At 37.2% G+C, this 25,280-nt stretch overlaps 1 protein-coding gene and 1 pseudogene across 15 annotated transcripts in view; both read left to right on the top strand.

Moving 5' to 3' along the window:
* CADM2 (cell adhesion molecule 2) overlaps positions 1 to 25,280 on the top strand; it is a 1,196,245-nt gene that overhangs the window by 508,595 nt on the left and 662,370 nt on the right. The gene's annotated exons all lie outside the window — the stretch shown is intronic.
* Positions 23,109 to 24,786, top strand: LOC139438798 (PHD finger protein 23-like; annotated as a pseudogene).

The raw sequence follows: 25,280 nt of genomic DNA, 5'->3' as shown, positions 1-25,280 counted from the left end.
AAAATATTGAAAAACTGAAGTAGAGAAGTTTTGGGTCTAACTAAAGAGTCCCTTGAAAATTTTGTGTTAATCATATTATTGAGTGATTACTTTAAACCAAAAATAAGTAAATAAATAAATAAATAAATTAGTTGAAGAAAAGGGATTTATTACACATTGACTCTGGATAGAGCAAATTAAATTTCTTTGGTTTCTTTTTAACTTTGTAAGAGGTACCTATGTTGTCATATAATAAGTGCTGCATTGGAGTTTCACTTTTTAAAACACAGGCAAAATTGTTGGGATAAACTGTGAACCGTAGACCTCTAACAACTTTTGTTTCACAGAATCTCACTTGTGCTACTATTGATGGTAGATTCATATATTTTTGTTGAAGTAGTAGAAGAATCAGAATTAATATACTCTTGACCCATAGCACAGAGTGAAGGTATATCAATATTTTTAGAGCTAGAGGTTAAAGAATTTTCAGACTCAATGTGAAGATGAGATGCTATAAAGAGGCTTTGAAGAAAGGTGTATTTATGATGGAAGAATTTTAGACTAAAACATAAAAAACACATTGAAATTTGGGGAGTTTTGGTGGGTATTACTTCATGAAGATCTGCCTACTATCAGTATATCCCCAATTATTCCTTGTTCTATTTTGTATTCAGTGCTGTTGTCAAAAGTAGTATTGTGGAAGCAGAGAGATTCAATGATCGTGTTGGAAGGCCAGGACTCAGTAATAATTTTTGGAAGGAAAATTTATTAATGACCGGCTAGGCTTGGGAAATTTCTTGTTTAAAAACCCGAGCCAGAATAGGATTTTAGAGTTCCTTTTATACAGAGGATGTAGGAGTTGGGAGTCAAATGATGATTTGTTTGAGTACTAGATAAGCTTGAATTAACACATATTCCCCACATTCCCAATAAATTTGAATTAACATATTTACTTTGCATTTTCTCTGAATATCCAAAGTCTATATAGGCTATATCACTTAATTGGCTCTCTAGGACTGGAGTGGTTGGCATGGTTATGAAAGGTGGGGCTGCAGTTCTTATTTTCTGACACACATGGCCCAGGTTATTTATGAAGAAATGCCCCCCCCATAGCCCATATCAGTAGAACATTTGGCATTAAAAATAATCATCAGTTATAGCTTGTTGACAATATATTTCTGTGTACAAGTGTTTCTATTTTTAAAGATGGTAGGTAATATTTAGGAGTTAATTTAAATTATGCTTGTCATCTCTTCAAAGTAATTATTTAACATTTAGAAATTAATTCTTGAAGAAGAGTCATGTTTTTAAAAACCAAGAAGGATGGGGAACATTGACTATCATATGTTTCTTCTCAAGCTGAATATTGATTAATACTTCTTTTTTATTACAGTATGTTTGTCGACTGTCCTATCAATACCCTTGCAGACCTATATCTGGAAGGTCTTGCATCTTTCCTTTTTCAATTCTAGTTAAGAATTCTTGAAATTCTGTACATTATTTGTGCTGTGCTAATACCGATTGTATTTTGGCTCATTTACCATATTTTTTCACATGTTGGTTGCCATTGCATAATTCCTGTATGCAGACTTTCGTATAAATTAATTTGAATGAAACAGCTTGCAAAGCAAAGAAGAAAAGGGCAGTAATTATGCAAGTAAATATGGCAGGTAATTCCATTTTTGTTTAACCAGAATGGTGGCATTGAGTATCAAAACAAAGATTCTTTTAATATATTTCTTGACATTTTCATCGTTATTGTTTTATAGAAAAGGGCGGGGGGAGGAAAATTCTAGAAAGTTTGTAATTTACTTGTAACTTATACTTTCAGTTTTTGTCTCCTTTGTTTTTTCCCTAAGGGACTGACATTAGAGTTCAATAAAGAATTTTGTGAAGACATATGTATTTCCCATCCACATTTTAATTAAAAGGGTTATTTAATTAATTACTAGAATCTATATATATCTAACCTTTATGTGTTAGATATATACATGAACAATGCCTGTATTGCAAAAAAATGTATCACATATATTGGTCGTATTTTCAAGTTTTGTAATTTGCCAAAAAATTTCTCTCTAAAGCTAATCATTATTCCTGAAAGCCAGAAGCAGGCATAATCATCTGCAATTAAAGTTAATGCATCAGTCTTTTAAATTATTTCCATATGATAACTGCTTTTCACTCTGACTTATATTAATGTATAGTGGAACTATTCATCTAGTTAGAAGTTACATTTCAGAGGTATATGGCTATGGCTAATAAATCATTGCTCAGGCCTATTTGTAAATCAGAAAATGGTAAGGGGAATAAATTATAATGATGCACCTAGAATAATCTTAGACTTATCTCTGAGGCTTTGGAAGGGCTCAACATCACCTGAAGCATTTGGTCTCAGAACAAAAATCATGAAATCTTTTCAGCAAAGCAAATGAATTAAAAGAATGGCTACCGGGGTTTGCCTAAATTAGAAACTCTCTTTTTTTAAGTTTTTATTTCGAAATACTTTCAAACTTACCAGACAGCTACAAAAAAAGACAAAACCCATCTAGAAAATTCTAACATATCCCCACCTCCCAATACTCAGATATAACAATATTACCAGTTTACCATATTTTCCATGTAATGCTATCGAACTATCTATCTGTCTGTCTGTCTATCTATCATCAATCTATTTTCTGAACACTTGAGTATAGGTTATACACAACAAGCTCCTTAAATATTTAAAACAGCCATGTACATTTTGCTAAAAACAAGGATATCACTTATTCAACTATACTTATTTAAGTATAGTTATCAATTTCAATTTCTTGAACAAGTTCAAGTCTATAACCAACTTTTTCGGGTCCCAGCAATGACCCTTTGTGCCTTTTCTCCTAACTTGCTAGATCCATCCAGGATCATTTATTTAATTTTCATTATCTTTTAAATTGCTCTTTCTTCTTCTCCTTATTTTAATTGTGATAAAGTATATACAATATAAACCTTCCCATTTCAACCACTTCCAAGCACACCACTCAATGGGATTAAACACTTTCACAATATTGCAGTCTCACAACCTTCCATAACTAAAACTTTCCTATCTCCCCAAAAGAAAGCCTAGACAAATTATGCATTAACTCCCCATATTCCCTGTCCCCTAACTCTGACAACCTGTACTGTACTTTCCATCTCTATGAGCTTGCAAATTTTCTGATATTTTCTTCATGGCTACCATGGGTCTTAAATTTAACAGCCTAAATCTATGACATTCTTATTTTGTTTTGATACAAATTTAGCAACAACAATAGCGTACATAAACAATGTTTCTATACCCACCTTTATGTAGTTCTTATCACTCATTATTTGTATATAAATTTTAAGTCCAAAACCATTGATCCATAACATTTTTTTGTTTGTTGTTCCTTTTTTTTACACACACACACACACACACCCGGGCTCTTTTTTTGGCTTGCTGTCTGCTCTCTGTGTCCATTTGCTGTGCATTCTTCTGTGTCTGTATTTATTTATTTATTCCCTCCTCCCTTGAGGCTTGCTTGCTGTCTGCTCTCTGTGTCCATTTGCTGCACACTTTTCTGTGTTTTTGCTTGTCTCCCTTTTGTGTTGTGTGACCTTGTTGAGTCGGCTCTCCGTGGTGCTTGCGGGCCTACCAGCACTCCATGGTGCTTGCGGACTGGGCAGCACTCTGTGACGCTTGTGGGCCAGTCACTCTTTGCAGCACGCAGGTGAGCCTGCCTTCACAAGGAGGCCCCAGGATGCAAACCCAGGGCCTCCTATATGGTAGATGGGAGCCCAACTGACTGAGCCACAGCCGCTTCACTGATTCATTACATTTTATGCATTTGACTTTTAGAGCCTGTAGAAAGTAAAATATGAAGTTACAAAATAATAATATACTACTACTCATGTTACCTACTCTAACCAGAGATTTTTCTTCATGGGGCTTCAATTTATTATTTATTGCCCTTTCCTTTCAACCTGGAGAACTCTCTTCAGCATCTATCATAAGGCATGTCTAGTGGTGAGGAACTCCTCCAATTTTTGTTTATCTGGGAATGCCTTAATCATCCTTTATTTATGAAAGACAGTTCTGCTGGATATATTAATAGATTCTTGGATGGCAGTATTGTGCTTTCAGCACTTTAAATATGCTATTTCCCTACCTTCTTGTATCCATGGTTTCAGTCTTCCTTGTAGGTGGCACATTGCTTCTCTCTTGAAGCTTTCAGAATTCTCTCTTTTTATCTTTGATATTTGATAGTGTGATTATAATATGTCACAACAAGAGTTCATTTAGGTTTATCTTGTTTGGTGTTTGTTGGGTGTCTTAGATATGTGTGTTTATGTCTTTCAATAAATTTGCCAATTTTCAGCCATTATTTCTTTGAGTATTCTCTCTGCCCATTTCTCTCTCTCTTTTTTTCCTTCTAGGACTCCCACAATGTTCAAATTGGTGTATTTGATGGTGTCCCACAGTTTCCTCAGGTTCTTTTCAAATTTCTTCATTATTTCTTCTTTTTGAAGGATCAGACTAAATTATTTCAGTTATATTATCTTTAAAATTCTGATTCTTCTTCTTCCAGCTTCAATCTGCTGTTGAACACCTTCTAGGTAATTTTAAATTTCCCTTTCTATGGTTTCAGCTCTGTTTGATTCCTTTTCATAATTTCAATTTCAATATTGATATTTTCTTTGCATTCACCTATCATTTTCCTAATTTCGTTTAGTTCTTTGATGATGTTTTCCTTCAGTATTTTGAGCATATTTAGGCCCCTTTTGTTTATTTGTTTTTTTGCTTTTTTTGTCTTTGTGTGGAATGTCCCAGGTCTGCTCTTCCTCACTGATTATTTCTTTTTTCTAAAGATTTATTTATTTTTATTTATTTAATTCTCCTCCCCTCCCCTGGTTGTCTGTTTTCTGTGTCTTTTTGCTGCATCTTGTTTCTTTGTCCGCTTCTGTTGTCGTCAGCGGCACGGGAAGTGTGGGTGGCGCCATTCCTCGGCAGGCTGCTCCCTTCTTCACGCTGGGTGGCTCTCCTTATGGGTGCACTCCTTGCGCATGGGGCTCCCCTACGTGGGGGACACCCCTGCGTGGCGCGGCACTCTGTGCGCGCATCAGCACTGCGCATGGGCCAGCTCCACACGGGTCAAGGAGGCCCGGGGCTTGAACCGCGTTTTTTTGTATATTATTGATTTGTTTTTGTTGAAACCTGGACTTTTCGATATTTTAGTGAATATTGTGGGAATTTAGACTCTGAAGCATCAGTTCCTTAAATTGTATCCAGCTAGTATTAGGAGAAGAGATTTTCTTTACAGCCAGGAACTAACAGGGAAAAGAAAAAATAAAAAGAGAGAGAGAAAGAAAGAAGGAAAAAAGTCACTACCTTTCACAGTCTTTGTAAATTGCCTTGTATGAGTGCTCTCCTTCATCTCTTATCTGTACAATCAATTTAGAGACTAGCTCCCAGCCAAAGCATAGCGGATATCCTTGCTCTTTCTGTGCCTGCTTCCTGTCTCAGGCATGTGAATGTGACCCTAAGAATTTCACATTTTCAGGGATACGGATATCCCCTCTTCCATAGGGAACAGTTTCTTCATGGTCCTGGGTATTACACTATATGTCTTGGGGCAAGCATATTTTTGTCCCAGACAGCCACTTGCCTGTTTGTAGAAGAGTTTCAGGAGCTGCCTTCTACATGCATGGCAAGTTCTGGAATGGGTAGTTTCTCAGGCCATCACCAGACAGAATAGTGGCCAGATGTGGATGCTCTTAGTATGTTCTCAAGGGTTTCTATGTTCCCTACAGAACTGGGGACAAGGATTTTCACTGGTGTCCTGAACTGGCGGGGGCGGATTCCAGGGGCCTGTGGGAAGTGGGAGGCAGGAGACGAGAAAGAATGGAGGCAAGACAGGATTCTGATCAAGACTCGTTTATTGGGGGTAGAATATGGGAATTTATACTGAGGGAAGGGAACGTGTCCATAGGTGATAGGCTGGTCTTGTGGGTGGCAGACGTCCAAGGAGGGGATTGGCTGAAAGTTCGTGCCTGGTCTGCGGAGTTATGCGCCTTGTGCATGCATATTGCTGTGGTCACCAGAGTTGTGGCGGGAAGGGGATAACAAAGAAACAAAGAGGAAGAAGAAGAAGGAAATGGCGGGGCAGGGCTGTAGTAATTATGAAATCCACCATGTTGTTGGAGGCTGTAAATAGATCTCACAGTGGGTGGCTCCCCTCACACTGGGAGCACAGGCCTGCTCCATGCTGATTTGGTGAGAAGGGGAGGAGTCATCATCAGAGCACCAGGAGATTTTATTTATTTTGAGTAGTTTTTTTCTTGACGTAACATTTGCCTTATTACTGCAGTCCTTCACCTTTTTTTCTGGAATTTAAAAAATGATGTTTCTGCCAGTTCTTGCTGGTTGTTCAAAGCTTCTATGGGGGAACACACCTTGAAACATCTCCCTTCACCTTCTTGAAAGGGATGTGCCTTCAACTTTTTTTTGTTCTGTAATTATTTCTGGTCTCTTTCTTTGCCAGCAACTTAAGACTGACTAGGCAGCCCCCCTAACAGCAACATGCAGCTGTTATTGCTATACTGTTTTGGCAGCAGAGAGAAGTTGGTGCTCACAGTATTGAAGGTCAGGGCACAAGAATTCTCTGAGAAGGAAGATTTATTTCAACTGGTTGGGCCCGGCAGACTTCTGTTCAAAAAACTGAGCCCTGAGTAGGATTTCCAGGTCCTTTTTATGCAGAGGGTTTAGGAATGGAGGTCAAGCAGTGCTTTTGGCATGAAAAGAGCTTCTTTGTTAGATCAGGTTTCAGTTTCTTAGGGTCTAGGGATTTGTTTGGCTACCAGGTAAGATTAAATGAACATACTGCCCAGATTTCATCTGGATGTAAGTTCAAACACACGTACAGTCTATATCCTTTCTGAATACACAGAGCCCATGGAGTCTATATCATTTAATTGGCTTTCTGGAAACTAGGCAAACTTGAATATAGAATTAGATAAGTTTGAATATATGCATACACAAGTACAGGCTATATTATTCCCCCTTTGATGCATGCTTAAATTTGTTAAAATTTAGCATCACTATTTTTGGAGTTATGAGGTGGGTGGCCGTCTGTACTTTTACTGCATCATTTATTAAAGTGTGTACCCTAGCTATTATTAAGGGGAGGAAGCAGGGAAGTATGATGAGAGCATGGGAGGAGTTTCAGCTGCTTGCTCCTTTGACTGCTATTTCTCCCATTAATTTTCCAGGAGGGTTCAATGATAAAGTTCTTGGGGATTATTTTGGGCCCCTTCTGGCCTCAGGAGGAAGTTCCCTACTGAGTGACAGAATCTTGGGAATGGTTTTCCAACATCCATCTTGGGGGCCATTGATGTTCACATGGACCCCTTCTCAGGTTTCAGGTCCATCTACTGATTTTTTCCTGTTTTATTTCTTTCCTCAGAGAGTTTACACCTTTAACTTTGAAGGGGTGTTGATGGGAGATGATCTTTCTTTTCTATAGCTAGTTTCTGCCGGTTAGGGCAAGTAGGCTCTACTTGACCAGGTGTAAAACTTCTCTTGCTATTTTACCTCAGTAGGAGGAAGATTGATCTGGAATCCTGGGTGAAGCTGTATGCAGTTTTTATATGGCTAACAAGATGTTGATTCTGGAAGAAATAAAACTTAGAATTTTGCGAATATATGGTTTCATTAAGAGGACACTGGACTACAGAAGTAGAAATGGCTAGGTGCTTGCAAAGGCTGCATTTGGGTTAGGATTTGAGGGAACAACTAAATTTGACACAGATATTACTTAGCATTTTTTGAAGAGGTATTTCAGGCTGTCCAGTGACTGGCATTCGTTCATTCTGTCAGGTGCTTCTAGTGAATTGGCACTTCCTTGAGCAGCTGGCTTTACTCAAGGTTAGTGCACCAAGCTGGACATTTTTTTAAACTTTAATAGCTGTCTGAGTGATCAGAACTACAGAGTCAAGTTCATTACATTTTTGGCTTTAATTAAGTAATTCCTGGTAATATCTTTGACTGTTTTTGAAAACCTTTGGCTAAGCTGGTTAAGAGTTTCAAGGCAAGAGTGAAGAAGGGGCCTCTCAGGATCTGACTTTGGGCCCTCTACCAGTAATAGAGTAGCTGGGTTGAGAGTCTGACACACCCTTATCGGCACTTCAGGGTTTTTTAGTAATTGAGCCTAGTATTTAATTAACCTGCTACTGTAAGCCATTGGTGGCCCCTGGCCTCAAGCACATTCTTCACCTGGTGTGGGGTGAAGACTGTGAGAGGTTGCTCACAAGTTAATTTGGTGGCTTGTTCAATTAGAAGGGCTGTTGACTCCACTGCTCTCAGGCAAGTTGGCCATTCCTTTATTTTATAGACATGTCCATTAACTACTTAGAAAATGAATTTACCAGCACTGTTAACATGTTCAGTGTCTTTCTGCATAAGATCTCAAATAAATATCATGATAATCATCAGACGTATACCTAGAATCAGATATAGGTACAGTACTTAATACTGATTAATGCATAAGTTTCTTTTTGAGTTATTATTAATAGATTTAATTTCCAGGTTCGTAATACTCTACATGCTACCACTCCATGGGAGCAGACCATAATGCCAATTGTGTTTAAGTTCTACTTACAGTACTCTGGTGATTATTGCTCTACTTGGTATGTTCTTCACAGAAGCTGCAGCAACATTGACCCTAGAGAGAAGTTAAGAAAATAGGGCCAGTATTCCACCGGCCTAGTGCATAACACTCTTCGGCACTATAAAACAGCACCAGTCTGGAGCCAGTATCCATTGTACAGTTGACTTTACCAGGCTATTGTTGGCTGCTGCAGGAGTTTGAAACTGCAACATAGTTTCCATTGATTTCAGGAGTACAACTAGAGATGTAGTAGATACCTTTATTATTTTAGGGGTCAGTGACTAACCTAGCCAATAACTCATATGGAGAGGCAACCTGCAGTGTATTGAGGGCCTGGTTTGAATGCATGAGAGTTTGACAATGCTGAAGCCTCTTTCTTGATTTTTATACACTTTCTAAACATTTCCAATGCAATGTGTTACATATCAAATGAAATTTTTAGTACCTTGCTTTTTACTTTTACACTTTTATCATGAGGATGTTAATTAGCAAGTATTTTGCTTTAGTCATAGAGAAGAACTAGTTTTTCCATTTTTAAAATGAAAACTGAAGATTCCCATTGGAATCAAGGTAATTTTTTATTTCCATCACTTAAAAATGCACATTGAGTTGACTTCCAGACAGGTTTCATTGCTATGAAGTTACTTTTTGACATTTACATTAATTTAGGTTTTTAGTTAATAATGGTTTTTTAGAAATAGCCATTTAAATGCTTCCGTTTAGAAGATGGTTTTACAAGCTCTTTATAATTAACCAGAACCACATAGACTGGTTAATTTACCTTAGATTACAATTAGCAAATGATGGATTTTACTTTATGCATTTAAGAGAGGGCAGATTTACATTTCTTTAACTTAATTTCATTAGATATGAACTTAGAATTTTATCATTTTAAAGATTAAATACATATAATGTAATTTATTAACTTGATATTTGATAAGCCAAAGAGATAAAACCCAAGCTAAATCAATTGAAACTGTTATAGTTTATACAAAGAATGTTTTTTTTCATTTCTTTACATGGGGCTAAACCCCTTTTAATACAAACTGATTTTTAATTCCTTCTGCTTAGAAGATTTTTACTTTGTTATACCTAGCTCTTGCAAAGAGAAGGCTTTGGGAGCTGGGTAGATTAAAGAGCTCAGGGAAACCATTTCCCCCTTTTTAATAGTTGCTATATTTAGATTTCTATGTGCCTTTCTGGGTTTTTTTTTTTTTCAAGCTTAATTTGGGTTCTAAGAATATTCATCCCATATAAAACTGCATATTTAATTTTTAACAATTTGAATAGAACTTTTTAAAGAATCATCTGTTAATTTGATATTATCATTCTGATGTATGAAGATATACACTGAGCAAGCAGGCAGACATGTGTATGTGTAGTTTGACATGGAAACACAATTTAGTTTGACATTGAAACACAACTTATTTTCTTAAAACTTTCATTTTTTACAAAACAAGTTCAACTGTAAAACAACATTTGTAAGATTTCCTTGAGGGCTTTTCTTTGTGGGCTTTTCCAGACTAGTGGTTCACAATTTCTCACCTTTGTGGCTTTATATAAAGGGAGTTTATATAAACAGTTATATAAACAGTTTGCTGAGGTCTGGGAGCTTAGGGCTTAGTGTTTTTACAAGGACTTGCTTGAGAGTATTGAAGATCCTTTTAATTTGCACTATGACCATGCCGTTTTGCATGAGAATTTTATTTTTAATTATTGGGTTATAACCAAAATGTCCCCAGTGCTTTGACAATTTTCCCTTGCTTTAGAACTTTATATTTTGCTTTGACTTTAGCAGACTTTGGATGAGCAAGACTAATTATATGTATATTCACTGAAGCTATTAAAGCCTCAGGGGAACTGATTTCTCTCATGAGTTGCTACTTTTAGGAACCCCAACAGTTAAGGCAGGAGGTTTCCTTTACTTCTCAGCCCTCAGAGATAACAGAACTTTGGCAGCCACTGGACTAGAAGAGTGGACAGCCAACCTTTAGGGTCAGGAATTCCACCAGGCAGCAATTTAATCCACACTTGGAGCCACGAGAGAAATCAGGGTTATTAATACCAGTAGAACCGGAGACAGGGATGTCTTAAATTTGCTTTTCCTGAGTCATAGGGGCAGAAGCGCTAAGAAATAACCATAAGCAGAGGCACAGGGTGGAGCCAGACTTGCAGTAACCATAAACAAAGGCAAACTCAGTTTATTAATGCCATCACAATAGCTGAAGTTTAAGGGCTAGGTGAGGCTAGTTATGAAATAACCAAAATTAAAGGTTAAGTTTAAGTTAAAATTACCATTACCATAGCAAGCTCAAGATAGACTTGAAGTAGCCATAAACAAAGGTAAATTAGTTTGAGAGTACCATTAGGATAGCTGAGGTTTAGGCTATATTTACTCCATTGTAATAGTTTCAGTTATTATTTTTCTGTGGTTTTATATATAAAGGCATTTATACAATGATTTTAACTCTTAGTTTCTAGAAAGTTTTCACTTAAAATTAATTTGGGTACCTTTATTTATTAACCAAGCAATTAAAACAATTTATTAGTAACACCTTTGTGAAGTTGCTGTGGCTTTTTTTCTTTCAGCAATTAAATAAATTTCATTTGTGATTTATGCATTAAATTTACTAGCAAGGCAGTATTAACACGTAAAGATTTATTTTTAGGTTACCTTTCACCGTTATTCAATTTTTAACAGGTGAACTCCAAGTCTGATTTCCTAGGCATAAGTACACTGACAAAGTTCAATGCAGATTTTAAAGTTGAACAGAGAGTTAAGCACATATTAAAAGAGAAGAGAAAATTCTATACCTTTAGCATTTCTAGGAACTCTTTGATTTTAATTGATGGTATATGAGCTCTTTTTATTTTGATCACTATTCACACGTTTTTAGTCAACTGATCTGGCATCCCAGAGTCTTAGTCTAACTAAAGTTTACCATTTTATGTAATTTAATATTACCATTTGGAGGTATGAATATATATATATATATACTGGCATTGAACAAATGGACAAACACAAAAGACTAAAGGCACACAGAAACATGAAGTTCATTAATCTGACTCTAATTTTTACTCCTTTAGTATGGCTGTTTCCAAGCTTTCCATCAGTTCACATTTTTTATTTTTATTGTTTTAAGATTTTTGACTGGAGCTAAGTGGACTCACAGAATTAATTCACAACCTTTGAGGAAGTGTTATGTTTTCAGACATGTAAGCTATGGAAGGGGGCTTATCTTATTTAATGCATACCAGGCAGAACTGAGTTACGGCTTTTTAATTATTGCAAACTTAGCAAGGGGAAACCTCTAACAGGACTCTTTGCCTACCCTTGCTATCTAGAAAACAAGCTAAATTTCAATCCAGCATTAAAATTTAAAGGCCTATTTTTGGCCAAACTTCTCCATTTCTTAATTCAAATTCAGACCAAGCTTTATCACAAAAACCGATCCATTTTTCTGTAACCAAGATCTTCCAAATTTAGATTGATTCTTCAGGAGGCATTCCAGTGGGAAGCACTGGGATACCAATGAGAGTGTGGGACTTTAACACACGAAGCTCTCACTACTGTCAGACGTTTACTATTTTAGGAAAGGCAAACCAGAAGTTAATTTGCAGTTAGCCAAAACCAAACAGCAGGTCAGTATAAACCCCTGACTCAGATGAAGAGCCCTAAAGGGTGCTTTCACTGCCTATGACCAGATGAGGTTGCCATGGAGCTGTGGATTGGGACTCTGCTCTTGTCCCGCAGAAGTATATCTCTGTGTTTTAATCACAGAGTCACACACACACAACCACCTGCTTTTCCACAGTCACATGTCCACAGCCACCTGCTTTTCTTTGCTTTTCAGACCTGGAGAAGACAGCTTCCCCCGAACTTCCTGGGAGTACTATGGTTCTCTGAAGAGTTGATCAGGCTTCCCTTCTAACATTTACAGTTAGGTGCTTCCTACACTATGCCCCTGGGGGACTTACCCATCTGGAGTGTGGAGTTCTTCTGCTTAAAGGTCTCTTCTAAACCCTTTGGTGCCTCTAGTTTCTTCTGGGAAGGCTCCAGCAGAGTTCACAACCTCTTAATGGACTAAAGGGGTCCAGGGGCACTCTGGGCTAGGTTTTGCCGGGGTCCTCCTGGCTTCCTCGAAGATGCCCAAGAGGAGCAACCAAAAATTGCTGTCTCCGGCCTTCACAACGTTCCAGACGAGCCTCCAGAAATGTTGTGGCAGCAGAGAGAAGTCAGTGGTTATGGTATTGAAGGCCAGGATGCGAGAATTCTCTGAGAAGGAAGATTTATTTTGACTGGCTGGGCTTCATGGATTTCTGTCCAAAAACTGAATCCTGAGTAAGATTTCCAGGTCCTTTCTATGCTGAGGATTTAGGAGTGGGAGTCAAGCAGTGCTTTTAATGAGAAAAGAACTTTCTTTGTTAGAGCAGGTTTCAGTTTCTCAGGGTCTAGGGGCTTGTCTGAATACCAGGTAAGCTTGAATAAACATACAGCCCACATTCCATCTGGATGTAAGTTCGAATGCACATACAGTCTACATCCTTCCTGAATACACAAAGACTATGGGGTCTACATGACTTAATTGGCATTCTGGAAACTAGGCAAACTTGGATATAGAATTAGATAAGTTTGCATACATACATATACACATACAGGCTATATTAATACATCTTTTTCAGTTTTCATTTCATTCGCTGAATTTCATATTTTGCTTATGAATTTTATTATACTGTATCTCTTTGTGTGTTCCTACTTCAGCAGATTTGCCAGTTTCCAGACACTAATCCTTTTTTGAAAATTTTAATTGATCTTACTCACCAGATTCAACTCTTGGCTTTTATTTAGATAAGCCTGTAGTATATACCATGACCCTCTTGCAAATCAAGTATTTTTGCCCTGTCCTGTAGAACCCATTTCCTGGTAGGAACAAAAACCTTCTTGTCCATAGATTGAGCTTCAAAACACAATGGAGGTAACTTATTATTAAATTATTTTAATGTATAGAATACCAACAATAAGTTAACATATTATTGGATAACTTTTTGCAAAAATAAATAAATAAATGCTTTATTTATTTAGGGAAATTTTAATTTTTAAAAATTGATTCAGGTCAGTGTGGAAATGTCAACAGTGTTAAGTTGTTTTGCTTAAAGGATAGATAGGACTGACCACCCCTAATATAAAGTTTGTGAAAAGGTAAAACATGGAAGTTGGAATTCCTTGGTGAAATTGCCTTAAAGAATAGGAAAATAAAATTAGATCACATTCCAATTATTTCTAATTGAGACTGAACTTTGAAGAGTCTGCCACCAAAATTCTTTTTGAGCATTTGAACACTTTTTCAAAATGAAAGAAATCCAGTAAGGGTTTAGACTTTAACTACTTGGAGGCAGGTTTTGAATCAACTACTTTTTAAACAATAGTCATGTTAATATCTCCTTTGCATATCAGCTGACTTTTAAATTCTAAATGTAAAGGAAACAAAGCATTATTTTTGCCTTAATGCCACCTCCTCTCCCGACTTCCTTTTTCGTGTTTTAAGGAATCCACAGTTAACAAATTTCTAATCAGAAATTAGAGGCCCCCACCAGAAGTGAATCAGTAAATACCTGAGTAAGTGATAACATCTCTTTTCTAGGAAAGATAGATAGATAGATAGATAGATAGATAGATAGATAGATAGGTAGGCAGATAGATGATTGATAGAGAGAGAGAGAGATTCTCCATTGACAAAGTACAGGATAAAGTTGAAATAAAGCGTTCCCACTTTTTAGCTTCTTGTCTCAAATTTCATCTCTTTCGTTAGACTTGACCTGGCTTCCTAAATGGTTTTAAACATCTGGTTGCACACAGCTTCAAGGAGAATGTTAGCATGTCCTATGAAATCCAAATAGAAAAACTGGCCAATTACAAGAAAAATGCCCTAACAGCATTTAAATATCTAATTTCTCCTGTTCCAACTGGAGAAGTATGCTTTTCCTATTTCTATTTTAAAACTCACTATACTCTTACTTGATTTCTGTTTAAATTTCTCACTTTTTTCACTGAATTGGTACGTACTAGCCTATATAAAATATTATCCTCTTCTTTTTGGGCACTGAAATACAATTAATTCCAAATGACATATTTGCTTATTATATGGGACCCTCAATTCAATTATATATTTATGTAATTTTATTAAACATGGATTCACCAAGAATTTCACTTAATAGGAAAACACTGCAAATAGTACTAGAAAGAGAGAAAAAGATAAAAAGAAATTTCTCCAAACAAAAGAGAAAGACAAGTCTTACTAGGAATAAATGTAAGAGGTTATAAGTACATTCTATTTACTTAAAATGCAGTTGGTATATTTCTAATCTGTACCTTTGCACTTTGTCCCACCTTCTCCATCATGCATACTTAAAGCAAATTAATACTAAGTAGAAAAAGTGATATAGAGTTCAAAAGAGAATGTTCAGCTGTAAATTACCAGACCTAATGGTTCTCTCTTGGGAACAGTAATGGCTAGTCAAAAGAGCTGAAGTAGTAAAGTGATTTTACTTCTTTCACATGCCCTATTTTCTGTATTTTTAAAATCAGTGTGCACAGGCATGATGCAGGAATGATATCTTGATTTCAGGCTACCTTTAGAAATTTAGTGTAATAGGATTTTCCAGTAAGTTTTTGCTAAGCAAAGCAAGTCTAAGAAAAGATCCAGAACTGGAAAGTGAGCACAGCTCCCAGCTAGAGGCCCATTAACCTGTTGGATTATGAAAAGGCAAGGTCAAGACAGTGATTTTAATCTGCGATGGTCTTCATGATTTTCCCCAGACTAATGCCATTAAATTTTGTTTAATGGGCCCAGTCTTTGAAACATTCTGGATTTAATCTTTTCTTTTCTTTTCTTTTCTTTTTAATTCTCCCCCCTTGCTGTTTTTTTTTTTTTTTTTTTTTTTTGCATACTGTCTGCTCTCTGTGTCCATTTGCTATGCATTCTTCTTTGTCTGTATTTATTTTATTTGTTTTCCCTCCCCCTCTTGTGGCTTGCTTGCTGTCTGCTCTGTGTCCATTGCTGTGTTCTTCTGCTATTTTTTTTTTTGCTTGTCTCCCTTTTTGTTGTGTCACCTTGCTGAGTCAGCTCTCTGTGATGCTTGCGGGCCGGGTGGCACTCCACATAGCTTGCGGGCAAGCTTGCCTTAACAAGGAGACCCCAGGACAGGAACCCAGAGCCTCCCATATGGTAGACAGGAGCCCAACTGATTGAGTCACAGCTGCTTCCCAATTTAATCTTTTCTTAATGGTTTAATAGCTGGCCAATCAATTCCATGTGCTAGTCAACACTGCATGTCATAATTCCTCTTACAAAAGCAGTCAGTTTGTCATCACTTTTTGAGTTCATATGAAAACATTAGGAAACAACACAGCAAGTATTGTTTGTGTTTGAAATCCTTCATTTGGAATTTAACAGCTGTATTATCAAATCATCCTTGGAAACTGCTGCTATCTTCCAGTAGTTTAAGAACATCATAATAACGCCAGCATTATCTCCAACAAATGATTGGTTTCATGCCAAAACCTCTGGTATAATTTTGAATTTGTTTAAATATCCATGTATATGCTATTGAAAACATGTTCCTATTTGTAGTTCATTGTATACATTTTTGGTTAATTCTAACATTAAGGAAGTGATCCTTTTTTCAGTTCTTACAGATGAACCATGGAAATCTTTGTTTTGTACTTTGTGCATCTGTTATTATACTACTATAGAATTGTAAATTTTGTCATGTATCATTTGAAGCCATGCAGCAAGTTGTTTCAATTTCTAGGTAGTTTGGGGATTGCTTTTGTATTACTTCAGCTATAGCTAAGTACTTACAGTTGCTGTTATGCTCCTAGTGCTGCTCCAGAAGTGATTTGTAAAATGCCTTATGCAAAAAGTGCCATTATTAATGTGGTGCTGCTTATTTCACCCTGAAGCATTGAGTACATCTCATTAGAATTATTTCCTTTCATCCTGACCATTGGGGTTGTGTGCATGTGTGTGTGAGAGGGAGAGAGAGAGAGTTATACCTAAATTTAAAAAGATTAAAAGGCACATGATAAAATGGTTTGCAAAATAAGTTTATGCTTGCATTGAAAATAATCAGTAATATCTAAACAACATTTTCACCAAAGGTAAAATAGAAAATTTGAAGAAATATTCACCAGCCCTAATAAATTAAAGGAAAGGATATAATACAAAACTAATTGAAATAACATTTATCTAAAAATCTCCATCCATTATCCACAACCCATTTCTGTTTCTTCTTGCTTTCAAGCAGTTTATTTTTATTTTTATTTTTATTTCTCTCCCCTTCTCACCCCACCCCCATTGTCTGCAGTCTGTGTCCATTTGCTGTGTGTTCTTCTGTGTCTCCTTGCATTCTCAGTGGCACCAGCAATCTGTGTCTCTTTTTGTTGCATCATCTTGCTGCATCAGCTCTCTTTGCGTATGGTGCCACTCCAGGGTAGGCTGCGCTTTATTCACGAGGGGTGGCTCTCCTTGAGGGGCACATTCCTTGTGCATGGGGCTCCCATACATGGGTGATACCCCTACATGGGGGACACCCCTGCGAGGCATGGCACTCCTTACGCATGGCAGTGCTGCGTCTGGGCCAGGAGGCCCTGGTTTGAACCCTGGACCTCCCATATGGTGGGCAATTGCTCTATCAGTTGAGCCACATCTGCTTCTGTCCATGCAGTTTTATTTTTCATAATATTTTGCCACTTTAGATTACTCAGATTATTGATAATATTAATAACTTGGAACTATGTTAAAAATTTAATCAAGGCAGTTCCTTGAACTACTAAGAAGAAAAGCACTTTCAGATATATTAATAACAGTGACACACTCTTATAGAGCTTTAAAATTCAGAGAAGAAATTATTCTTTTGGCTGAAAAGTTTTAAGCTTCTGGTTTAATTGATTCACATTTCTACAGTAAAATATCATTTGAATTTTGAAAGGTTGTCATTCATGAGTTCAATAAATGTTTCTCATAGGTATGGAAGCAGCAAATTTGTAGTAAGAAAGCACTGGATTTGTTATCAGAAGACTGGGCTTGTTTTCCTCACTCTACCATGTTCTAGCTGAGTTGTCTTGCCCAAGTCACAAGTCACCCAAATCTTTATGCTGTTTCATCATTTATACTATAAGAATGGAAATAACTCCTTCATACTGTTATTTTATGATGCAATAATATAAGATTCAATAGAAAGCATTTTATGTATCACATGATAAAAGCATTTTATGTTTACTATTAATAATTATGTTACAAAATGCTGGATGCTGGGCTTAAGATACACAAATGAATGCAGTACAATCTTTGCCTCAAGAAGTAAGAAATATGCTCAATTGACTTTGTTATAAGGCATTAATCATATATATTTAAATAGAGTGTTATGTGTATACTTACAATAAACTTAGCCAAACCACTTTAATCTTTTTCTTTTTCTTTTCTTTTTTTATGCAAGTTCTATAAAATGAAAAAGTTGACAACATTTTTGGTATGAATTTAGGAATAAATGTGAATTATTACTTTTTCTATTTTAACTAACATCTATTTGTACCATCCTCTAGGATATGCACTAAAAATAAAAAGATAAGAGATGTAATTCTTGCATTTCCTTAGCCAAATAGGGGTATCAATAAATTAAAACCAATAGTATTCTTGAACAAATAAGATCCATGAGTGAAGTCTTGCCAACCGTCTTTTTTAATACTTCCTGAGAAGAATGGTATTTATATTTTTTAATGTAAAATACAAAATTTAAACAAACTATTAACCTTTCTGTGAAAATGGTTGCCTCTAGGCTCACAAAGCCTAAAATATTGACTATTCTGCCCTTTACCAAAAAATGTATGCTAAACCCTGATCAAGAATAATGACCAAAGTGAGTAAAGCTTGCATATTTGATTTTGTTTAGAAGATGACTAGACATGGAAAACCAGAATGAGCATACAGAGGATCATAGAATGTAAATGATGCTTAGGAGTTAGCTAGGCAGGAAGGAGTGTGTGGGTATATGCAAGTGTATATGAGTGTGTGTATGTGAAGTGTTGGGATGGAAGACAGAACATTCAAATATGAGAATACACACAGACAAAGGCAGGAAGCTGAAAGTGAGGACAATTTCAGAAAATTGCAAGTACTTGAGGGAGGTTGGAGCAAGGTCTTTTTAGGTCCCACCTTAGGGATTTTTTTTCCTGAGGTTAGTGGGAGTTCACTACAGGATTTCAAGGACAAAACAATTTTCGTCAGGTTTTAGTTTTAGAAGGAACACTCTGAAGAAAGTAAAAAGATTGGTGTGAAAAAGGAAATTTGGAAACAGAGGACCCTAGGAAACTATTACTCTAATCTGTCCTAGAAGTGTGAATGAACAGTTTCTTTTGGACTAGCTGAGGAGCCAGTTGAGTTTGCAAACCATAGTTTTATGCTTAATTGTATGGATTTCACCAGCCATACTCTTTCCTTAGCCTAAATGAATTAATTAAGGAGTGAGGTTTCACAGAGAATGGAAGGAAGGAGGATAAGACTATGGTGGCATATAAGGTCATGTTGAGGACAATGATGGTGTGATGGATGATGTGGTTTCCCAGGTTCAAATAAAAATCAAGGCCTCAAAGCCCTAAATTGGAAAAGAGAAAGTCAAGGGACTTGAAGAATTCTGTGAGGTTAAAGGTTAAAGGGTGAGCTAAAAATAGATGATTGAGGATCTTGAATTTTAGAGAAGGGACAAGAATTTCTGCACATATTTTTAAGTATATTAAGAGAAATTTGGAGTGAGTCACCCACTTCACACACAATTTGGGAAGGGTTAGAATAGTTAAATTTCCAATTCTAAAAAGTTATGATATTATATACTATTAATATAATTCCAATTAGGAGATTTTATTCCATGCATTGGAGAAACAGATAAGAAAACTAATTAGAGTAGTGATACCAAAACTTCAGTGTGCATAAAAAAATCACCAAACAAATGTGTTGAAAAGATCTCAATCTTATAAATACTGGTTCAAGTGCTTTTGAACAGGCCTGAATACTTTATTTCAAAAAAGCATTCCTCATAGCAATTGACAAACTTTGCAAATAGGTATATAAAATTAAAAAGTAAGCCCTGAAATCTCCAATATTGCCCTAATATTTTCATTTATATGCCCAAGATTATAATCATCTCATTTTAACTCTATCTAAGAAATTTTCTTCACCATGTTTCAATTACCAAGTTAGAAATTCATTTGAGAGAGAAATAAAGAGCAACAAAAGCATCTAAGCATGCACAATAAGTATTTAAGATGATGAATTTAATTCTTAGGGATTATAACTATTTAAGAATTTATTTATAATTAACATATGCAAACTTAGATCTGTATTTAAATAACGGCACAATTTTTTTCCCAGCTCTTCTTTTTTTTATTCTGAAAAGGAAGATTTTAAAACTAGGAAAATTATAATTAATGAATATAATGTTAAAATAATCAGCCACTCCTTGAAGTCCAAATTTAGCCAAGGTCAAGGGAATATATCAAATGACCAGCATATCTTCCTGTCCATGACAATTCTATGTAGTGATCATTTCATATATGTGTTCATTTATCTTTCTTTTTGACATGAAGAATGGATGTGTGGGTATTCATGTGTGTGTGCGCGCTCCTTCAAATAAGCTGCTCGAATTACTTTTCTTTTTTTCTGTGGTTGGAGAAAGAACTCAGTTAGGGAAACCATTATGGATTGCCTCATTAGAGGATTCCTGAAATTGCTTACTTGTGACTACCAGCCTGGAAAGCAATCTCTTGCTCCTTTGCCGGAGCACTAGAGAAGTGGGGGTTATTGAACCCTCTGTCATATAAGGAGCTAGCAAATAAAGATAGGTTGTGCTGAGAGAAATCACTAAACTCCATTGTGAAGATGAATTCTGATTTGCATATTGCCCCATAACCTAGAGAATGGAATTGTTTTTTCCAATTATAGGTTATATAGAAATATGGCTAGACTAACAATCAGTTTTTTCTTTGAATAAGGCTTTAGAGCTACGAGTTTAACTATTTCTCTGTGTATTGCATTATTTTGAATGAATCAAAAGAGAACTTCTAGCAGGAAATGAGGCTTAGAATCATACCAGGTCACATCCATCACACTGCTCAGAGATTACAGCTTGAAAGGTATTTAATTCATACTTCTGCTCGGGTTCAAATTATTCTCTTGGGTTCTTGGGGCTGGGTCACATCTCTTTGCCATCTTTGCAATGCCTGTAGGCAATCAAATGTTTATTTAATGAATGATGGTTTTCATGACTATTATGTATTAAAGTTGCCAAAATTATTCTTAAATTTGTTAAATCTTAGTAGGATAATTTGAAGTTTCCCTAATATCTTATTTACTTCTTCAATTTAAGAAGATTCCTCCTATTATTTTTAGTTGAAAGAAGTACCTTTTAACAATCATGCTTGTTAACCATTTATGTACTGGAAGATTTTCAATAACCGTTGTTATTCAATCAGCTAAATTCAGGGTATAATTTATTTCTTACTTAGATGCAATTATTTAATTTTGTAATTTCTGTTACCAGTTTTTCATCCTGGCTTAACATTACCACCTTTTTTTTTTAAGATTTAAGAGCCCCAAACTAAACATGTACCACTGAAAAGAAATTACCTATTTACTAAGGAATTGTATTAAAGTTGTTTCCTTTTAAAAATTTCAGTATAACCTTACTTTCATTCATTCATCCATTCAACATATACTTACTAAGAGTCTGTTATGTTTTGTAGATTGGGAATACATCTATGAAAAGAAAAATTATTTCTTTGATTATAATGTTACCTCCGCTTTAAAGTCTACCATGACATGGGGACTGCTGACTGTTCAAATTATTTATTGACAGTCTACTTTGTTTTCGTACATTGTCTCTTGTTTCCCTTGTCTACTTATTTTTAATGAAACTTTATTCTATATATTTCTGACAATAATCTAACTTCAAAGGTCACTTTGAAGTCTAATTTTAATATTATCCTCTGAGATTCTAACCACCCTGTTTAATTTAGTATTATCTAAAACAAAAATAAAATTGCTGAGCCAGGATCCCTCAGTGCCTAAGTAGTCATTTGCTCATGTTAGCTTGACCCACTTAAAAGCTAAGCAGGAGCTTACTGTCTTTCTGAGACTGTCTCATTTTTTCTGCATAGTATTTTCTATCCACTTACCGGTAAAGTTGTATAGCGGAGATGATAAGATACACTTATAGATAATGATTGTTGTTAACTCGTCATTTTGATGACCATTTCCAAGACTAGATTTTGTAATTTTATTTCCTGAGTCCTTGTTCTCAATGAGTTATTCAAAATAATACCTGACGACTCAGCACAGCTACTGTTCATAACATCAGGGAAACCCAGATTTCAGTAAAAGCTCCTTAACCTTGTAGCATTTTACCTTGGTCAAGTTATTAACTTTTCTGAGTCTTAGTGTCCTCATCTGTCATCAAAATGTCACCCTTCTTGCTCCTCTGTCATAAATATACCCCATTGTTTGGCACACAATGGGTCAGCAACAAATGGTAGGTGTAGTATTCAGGGCTCTTTTAAGCCATTAACCATTTAACATTTTGTGGGCAAGTAGGTTCATCCAATCTAGTACAGTAAAAAAATGAAGAGGAATGAGATAGCTCACTTTGATTTACGGTAAAAAGAAGATAATGTTGAATGAATTAGAAGAGCCCCATGACCTTGGTAGTTCTATGCGGAGACTTGGCCTAATGTAAGTAAACACCACACTTTTAAAAAATCGTTTGGAGTCCAAATTCTTTTGTGATGAATTAACTATGGAATGTAGGTGATTAATTTAATGAAATCCAAAAGACAGGAATGAAATGGGAGAATTTATATAGCGAATTGAATAAATTACACAGTTTGTTGCTGCCCTCCCATTAGGGCTTTGAAGTTTATGAGGCAGAGTGAGAGATGTAAAGAACCAGACTTTTTGAACACTAGTGCATTTTCTTAAATTCTGCTTCTAATATATAGATTAGAGATAACTTTTCTTTCTCCTTTTTATTTTAACATGTTTTCAATACTATATATAGTATTAATATATGTATATATGTATAAATATTATATATACTCCACACATATATATGTACCATTTGCAGTCTTCCAAATCAGTTTTCAAAGAATATACTTTGGCGACTGCGTGTAGATACCATGTGGTTATACATTTAATAAAGCAACAAATCATTCTTCAAATAATCCCTTGTCACAAAAGTACATTCTAGTAATTTTTCTTTCAAAAATATTTGTTTGAACAGGTAAATAGGTAAAACAAATTTGTACTCATACTGAAGTAAATTGAATATGAAGGAACTTGAAAACAAGGGTAAGCATTTTAGAAATTCCATATTTTTATTTGAATCAACGTTATTTCCTCTGGCAATGGATATCCTATCGCCTAAATGAGGCGCACACTTCTCTATGCCTCAGACCCTTCAAGACATGTTCTATCATGGAAAATCCTCGTAAATAGATCATAAAACCTTTCCTTCTTAACTCCTAATAATTTGCTTACACTGTTTAGTAATTAAGCACACATAATTAATATGCAATAAGAATATGAACGGGGGGACGGGGCGCCTGCGGCGCTGGGGGAGGGGACCCTGTCCGGGAGTGCGGGGCAGTGGTAGCGGGAAGTGGCGGCAGGACTCGAGTCAGAACCCCGCAGAGGCAAACACCTCCGTGGACCCTGGTAGTAGAAGCACCGAGCACCGGAGGGCGGTACCTGGGTGCCGGCTAAGAGGAGGGGAGCGCGGGACCGGAGGAGAAGAAGGAGCGATGCTGCAAGCCTCAAGCCTCAGCGAGCCCAGTCCCGAGGATCGAGGATCCACGTCCTACCTTTAAGTCAGACACTCAGCTACCGGAGAAACGCCGCAGAACAACGGAGGATTTCAACAACTCCTGCAGGTTTGTCTTGGCTTATGCCAGTTACATTCGCTTTAGCAACGAGCAAAGTGACTGGCCAGCCCCTGGCTCCAGTTTTCCATTGCGAGTTCAGAGTGCAGCAGACAGCAGTGGCCTGACCATCTAGACCTTTGTTAAGAAAGCAAAAGCATCCTAGAGAAGGGCAGCTCAGGCAAGCCCCAACCAGCCAGGACCTCCAAGGGCCTCTTTCCCTTGCCTGCAGGCCCCTGACAGTGCCACCTTGCTTGAGAAGGCGACGCTCACTCAAGGACTCTCTCTCTCATCTGAATGGGCCCAAAGTGGCATCTCCACTGTCACCCACATCCCTGACACACGACTTCGGGCTCCCCTGCTGCGCTAACCCCAGTGCCCCTTTCCCAGGCGTACTTCTCCCAGCCTCCTAGAAAGAAGGGCCGAAAGAATGGAGAGTTCGGGCCAGGAGGGTGTCTGGCTTTGGGGTGCTTTGGAGGCCTCTGCCAGAGGGGGAAAAAGGTCTCGAATCAAGAAGAGCAAGATAAGGAAGTTGAAAAAGCCCAAGCGGAGGGATAGACTCCCACCACCTGGGCCTCCCTGGATACCCCCCAGCGAGATAGACTCTGAAGAGGAGGAGAAGGAAGAGAAAGAAGAGGGGGAAGAGATAACAGCAGTGGAAGGGTGAAGTCCCAGCCCCTGTACTCCTGACACCCCCTGAGGCTCCTGGGCCCCCTGCCACAGGGCCCCCTGAAAGAGCCCGTCCTACTGACAGTGAAAGCAAGGAAGTGGGCAGCACTGAAACCAGCCAAGATGAAGATGCCAGCTCTAGTGACGGCGAGATGAGGGTCATGGATGAGGACATCATGGTAGAATTAGGTGATGACCCATGGGATCTGATCACATGTTACTGCCGAATGACCTTTGGAGGGCGGCCCATGACTGAGTACAGCCTGTGTGGGACCTGGGTTCATCTTTCCTGTGCTAGGATTAAGAAGACCAATGTCCCAGAAAGGCAAGGAACTGCGGCCAGAGGCCAGACGATTAGGGGACCCCCAAAGTCTGGAAAGCCCTGACATTGCCAGATCCAGGCTAGAACTTCCAATTGACCACAGGACTTGGGAACTGAACCTCAGGGTCTTTAGCCCATCCCTGGAGCTCGGACTTCAAGGCAGGAATTCCCAAGGGAGGCTTGTTTGGAAATGAGTGTCTCATGATCCTATCTTACTTTCCTTCCCACTCTCTGGACATGAACTTGGATCCATTGCGGTTGGGGTGGGAGGCTCTCTAAGTTTCTAGACATAAAATCCCTGCCTCTTGGACCACCTCACTTCCTGTGCCAGGGTTGAAATTGGGAAGGGGCGAGGCAGTTGTCTATAAACTCTAGTGTAAATATAGCACTCCCCTCCCTCATCTTTTCTCCTATCTCACTCCCTCTTTATTTTCTTCTACAAGGGTTGTATTTTTAATTTTGGGTCTCCCCTTTTGGGCATGGCAGCTCAAAGGTGGAGTACAGAGCTTGACTTAGGGAAGATGGAAAGCAGAAAGGTGACATTTCTCTCACCTCTTTGTTTTTAATCATAAAGGCCAGCTGTACAGACAACCTGTGTATTGTAAATAAAGCAGAATGGGTTATTTTGTGTTTATAGCCCTCAAATAAAAATAAATAAATACTTTTTTTAAAAAAGGAACATGAAAGT

Source organism: Dasypus novemcinctus, chromosome 4 (assembly GCF_030445035.2).
Source record: "Dasypus novemcinctus isolate mDasNov1 chromosome 4, mDasNov1.1.hap2, whole genome shotgun sequence".
NCBI lineage: Eukaryota > Metazoa > Chordata > Mammalia > Cingulata > Dasypodidae > Dasypus > Dasypus novemcinctus.
Note: the sequence above shows the minus strand (reverse complement) of the source record. Positions and strands in the feature narration are given on the sequence as shown.